The sequence below is a fragment of the Microtus ochrogaster genome, chromosome 22 (assembly GCF_000317375.1).
Source record: "Microtus ochrogaster isolate Prairie Vole_2 chromosome 22, MicOch1.0, whole genome shotgun sequence".
Classification (NCBI taxonomy): Eukaryota; Metazoa; Chordata; class Mammalia; order Rodentia; family Cricetidae; genus Microtus; species Microtus ochrogaster.
This window is the reverse complement of record NC_022023.1, coordinates 29375060-29380661: the sequence shown is the minus strand read 5'-3', so window position 1 is coordinate 29380661 and position 5602 is coordinate 29375060. Positions and strand designations below refer to the sequence as shown.

Sequence of the window (5602 nt, the reverse complement as noted above, 5' to 3'; positions counted from 1 at the left end):
TGTGTGTGTGTGTGTGTGTGTAATAATTAAAGTACAAAAGGTCAATAAGGAGTGGAATAGGACACAGGAGATGTTGGAGGAGGATGGGTTGGAAATGATATAAATATACAATACTAATGCATAACATTCTCAAAAAATACAATTAAAAACAGTTTTGTTTCCTTTAAAAATACATTGCACTGTAATGAGAAATACATTTGGTTTTCTATGCATAGAGCCCCTCAAACTCTTATTTGAGTCTGAGTGAGAGGAATGAATGTCTTTTGCTAAATTTGCTCCATTGGAGTTTATGCTACTGTAGCCGCTTTGAGGTCAGGACTCCTCACAGTTTCAGGAAGAAAAGTGGATTCCATGAAGGCAAACTGCCTGATGAGAGTGGAAATGCTCAACCCCATCTCATCCTCCAGTCTGGAATCAGGAGGTGGGATTGGGGATCAAGGGAGAGAAACTCCTGCACAAAGAGGAGGAGGGTTTAAAAAAGCAAATTCGTGAATCTGGAACGTTCCAGTGTTTCTATAAAAGCTGAAATGGCCTCTGTCATATCTTTTCACACTTTAGATCAAAGATGTCTGGCAGCCTCCCTAGTAATAAACGTCTGCAAAAGGATCTACCAAGTAGCTTTCTCCCGGGCTAGGAAGAGCAATTGGGACCTATGCTGGGAATCAGCAACTCTGTATTCTGCAGGCTGCTGGGATAATCTCAATCATGCGAAATGAAAGACACCTGGGGAAAGAACTAACAAAATCTGCAAGAGATAGGTCAAGGAGAATTCAATTTTTAAAAAACTTTTGTGACTGTGGCATTTTGACTGGATTGAAAAATCTATAATTTGCAGAAAATTGACTTCAGAGTTGAAACACCCTGGAGAAAAGATTATGTGGATCAGATTTCAGAACAGAACTTAGTGAAATGAAGCCAAAGGAACTAAAGGCCACTGCTGAAAACCACTCCCTGAATATTCATCTAAGTCCTGCCTCACTCAGGCAACCCTCCCTCCTGCCCTCCCAGCTTCCCTGGGAACTCTGGCCCTGCTTCCTTCAGTATTGAGCTTCATCCTTGAACACGTCTAAGACCAAGGCTGGGTCAGGCCAGGCAGGTGAGTGGCCAGGGAACACAGAAATTAGAATCAATGAATGGATGTTTATCAATTGTCCTAAGGAAGCTCCCATGCCTGCCCTTGGTGATAGGCAAGGCCTCAGTGTCTGTCCTGCAAAAGCAACACCAGGTTGAGGCAAGGGTACAGAGACATAGATTTTCATTTCTTAACAATTTATATTTGTTTTAAACCCAAGATTCTGAAGGAGCCTTGAAAATGCTGTGGAGAGGCACTTTCCAGATCAGTGCTATCACCTGGTCTCCTAAGGGCACTAGTTGCCTAGGGAAAGGCTTACCCTTCACTGATGCAGGGACAAACAGTAATGAAAGCACTGTCCATCTTCCCTTTAGAAGAGCTGGGCCCCTCTTTGTTTTTCATTTTGATAAAGCAGGGTTGTTCCCATCTGTGACCTACACAGTATACCTACCCATTCTTACAATATTCTGGAGAAACATCTGCACACAACTGCACATACTTATAAGCACAGTGTGCTAACACAGTGCAGGTATATAATGTATAATGATCGAATCAGGGTAATTAGCATCCTATCCCCTCAAACATTTATCAAGTCTCAGCGTGTGACCTTTCTTTAAATGAGTTAATTACACAGCCTGGTTGTAAATGGCTGAAAGAGGAAATGTGGCTAAGACATTTCTAAGTGCTCTCCAGTGGCTGTGGTCAATGCCTTCCACAGAGTAGGCTCTCCCAGTGATGGGTTCAATAGGTAAATGGAATTTTAAAAGCAAAACTAGACATTTCTTCAAACGCAACTATTAATTTGGACTAAGCTCTGCTTAAAAGAAATCTGAAGGTCTCTAGTGATACCCTTCAGAGCACCGGTGTTTATTAGTGGAATATCTGAGCTCAGTATGGTAATAGTTCCCTTATAATTTTCCTGGAAACCAGTTATCTTTAAAATTACTTGCCACATCTGCGACATTACTGGAGGGCAATGAAGTTTTGAGGGCCAGGAAAGTGGACATTGGAATAGATAGCTGTCCATCTGTCCATGGCATATTGTGACTCTGTAGACTGGCATCGTGGGGTATAATTCTAGCACCTGGGGGCCCAAAGCAGGAGATTCACTTCAAGTTCAGTGTCACCCTTAGTGACATAACAAGCACCTAGCCAACCAGGGCCACAAAGATAGAAGTGCTTAAAAAGAGAGGGGGAAAGGAAGGGACGGATAAAGGGAGGGAGGGAGGGAGGGAGGGAAGGGAAGGGAAGAGAAGGGAAGGGAAGGGGTGTCAATAGCTGCTTTGTTCCTCAAGGTCCCAGGGAAACAGCCATCATCTCCCAGAGTTCCCAGAACTTAACTAACACATAGCATCCCATTGTGATGTAGGAGGAGCTGACTTTATTTTGGATCAACTTAGTCCCCACGCCCTGGGTTAATAAAGAGTTTTGGGTTTGTTCATTCCTTCAACAAAGTTTATTTAGTGCCTACTGCAATTGAGGCATTGAGCTAGGATCTGGAGGTACAGTGGGGCTCAACCCCGGCACATGAGAGTTGCTAAACGGGGGCGGGGAAGACCTGGAGGCAAGGAACATATGGACAAGTGGGCACTAAGTATGTCAGAAGGAGAGAAGTTTATTGGAGGAAGAGAGCAGCAAAGAGAAGAAAATGAGGACTGGAACACAGCTCAGTGGTAGAACATTGGCTACCATGCTCTTCTCTTCCCAACAGTGAAAAGAGTTGGGGGAGGGGCGATAAACATCACAGACTGAATATAGCATGGGAAGGTTTGGGAAGAAGCAAGTCAAGAGGCGGTGTTTGGGAAGACAGCAGAAGAAAGCAAGGGAACCTACCCATCAAGTGGTTCTCTGAGTAGAGAGAGCAGGGCATGCAAAATCCCAGAAGATCATTTGTAAGCAACAGGTATGAATAACATCAAGATGGTGGGGAGCAGATCAAGGAAGAAGGGTGCAGAGGGAATGTAAGAGAGGAGGTAAAAAGCAGGGCAGGTACCCTCGTTGGCTTCAGCTCTTAGCTTAGCCAGAGAGACTAGAGCCACGGAAGGGGAGGGATCTGAGCCTGGAGGCACTCATCTTCACTTAGGTCACTCTGGCTGCTGTGCTGAGATCAGACACAACTGGGAGAGAAAAGGAGGTGAATAGGGTGGCTGGAAGACTATACCAATGGAAGTGAGAGAGCCAAACGTAGAACAGGGGAAGCCATGGGCTAGCGAACCATGGTTAGAGGCAGGATCTGTTTTGAAAGTTGAGCTGCCAGAATTTTTGAAGGGTTCTACATGAAAGGCAGAAGTTCAGGGTGATACTGGGATCCCTGGTCTGAAAAGATAGATGTGCTGGTATTTAGCCAGATGAAGGTGACTGTGGAAGAGCCAAGAAGAGGAGGTGAGGGATGAGTGCCCTGGAGGATGCAGCTGCCATTCCCAGACATCACACATCCTGGCATAAACAAGAGAGGGGCACCCACGAGGAGGCGGGCTGTGGTTGTTTTAACTCCAGCAGGGAACAGTCTCCAAAGCTCCACACTATTATTAGATAGTGAGAACCCTCCGTGGGAGGGCTCTTCCGGAGCTAAGTGTACCCCCTGCACCTGCTTTAACTTCTCAACTACATATGGATTCTGTAGAAACCTCATCTGCCAGGGCCACCTCTGCCTCCACTATTACTTCTCTTGCCACTATCCTACAAGAAAGACAGGCTCCCCTCAACTTACCCAATTCCTACTTTTATACAACTAACTCAAGAACCAAGCATGGGGCCAATTCACAACATCGGTGTCTGTTAACTATCAGTCTAATGTTTTCAAAATTCAGATGGGTTTAATTTCTTTAACTTTACCTTCTCAACAAAACAATGAAGGAAAAACTAATCAAAGTGTCAGCTGACACACATTTAAAGAAAACAACATTATTCTAGGCAGATAACCTGGAAATTTCAAGGAACTGAGTATCAGAGCTGCACAAATATTGCTTGTTACCAGTTCTACAGGTTCCTACATCTGCAACAAGGCAGTGACAGAACCAAGGGCTACAATTGCTCTGGTCTCTCAGTTCTAGAAATAAAAAGTTACCTGTGGATGCATAGGCCAACTTAAAACAAAGTGTCATATTTGACAGACAAGAATTTCCAACTAGAACTTCGTGATCCTTATCACTTTGGTGAGTTATATACCAATAGTAGCATCCTTACATCAGTTCAGAAGAATTTTTTTAAATATACTATGGCCTAAAGAAATGATGTTACGTAAATATTTACTTTTGAGAGAAATATAAGTAGAGCAATTAATGAAGGAGTTTCAAATCTAAAATTTTGCAATAAGACAAACTCCTAATAAAAATGCACTGGAAATCCAAGTGTAAAAATATGCATGGTGATGCTTGCCAGTATTCACAGAGCCTGGGGATGCTGAAGCAGGAGGACTGGGAGTTCAAAGTCAGCCTGAACCACATAGCAGAACCCTGTCTTAGAAAGGAAAGATAGAGCTGAAGAGATGGTGCAGAGGTTAAGAGCATTGGCTTTTCTTCCAGAGATCCTATTCAGAGCAACCTCATGGTGGCTCACAACGATCTATAATGAGATACAGTAGCCTCTTCTACATGTGGGCAAAATACTATATATACAATTTATAAATGAATCTTTTTAAAAGAAGTGAAAGGAAGGAGGCTCAAAGAAGAGGAGGAAGATAGGAAAAGAAAGAGGGAGAAAAAAAAGCCAGAAATGAAGACACAAAGAGGAAAGGAAACCATGTAAAATAAATAAGAGACAGGGGAGCTGTGTTTATAAGGATTATTTGTGCCCAGAATTACAGTGATATATAAAGATTCCACCTAAAATAGAGGCTGACAGTCTTAAACCCAGATTCTAATATTTAAAATTTGATAGAACCTATATATTTACAGTTAGATAATTTAGATTAGAAATATATGTGTCAAAAATTAAAAATTCAAGGCTAAAATACATATTGAATATTCTTTTCCCAAATTGCTAACAGCCAAAGTGTTTTGGGGCTTGGGGGCTTGGTGATTTTGGAATACTTTGCATAGAGTTTGCTACATGAGCATCCCCGGTCTGAAAATTCCAAAGACCTCAAAATGGGAAGCACTCTGAGTGTCACTTTGGCAATCAGAATGCTTTGTGCTTCAGAGCAGTTTCTCATGGAGGACTTTCCAATCACCACATTTGACTCTCTGTATCCTTTCAAGATCCTCTTGGGACGCTAGAGCATGGAGCGTGAACATCCTGGCTAAGGATCCCTCAGCCTCCTTCAAATGTGCTGCTCCGGAGAAGTTAGACAATGGAGAAGTTCTTATGAGCTAGGGAGCAGCTACCACACAGGTCATCCATCTCTAGACGCAGCCCTGCATCTGATTATTTCTCTGGCATGGGACATTTTTGGAATGTCATGAAACCATCCAGCAGTAAAAGACAAGCAACCACAGAGTCCTGCTGTTGACAGTCTTACGTCCTTGGTTCCAACCCATCAGACATGACAGTCTTCATGCAGTCCTCCAGCATTCTCAGCTGGCTGGGGCT

At 43.2% G+C, this 5602-nt stretch overlaps 1 protein-coding gene across 2 annotated transcripts in view; it reads right to left on the bottom strand.

Annotated features, from left to right (window-relative positions):
* The window catches only part of Chrna7 (cholinergic receptor nicotinic alpha 7 subunit), a 109100-nt gene that overhangs the window by 54835 nt on the left and 48663 nt on the right, over positions 1–5602 (bottom strand). The gene's annotated exons all lie outside the window — the stretch shown is intronic.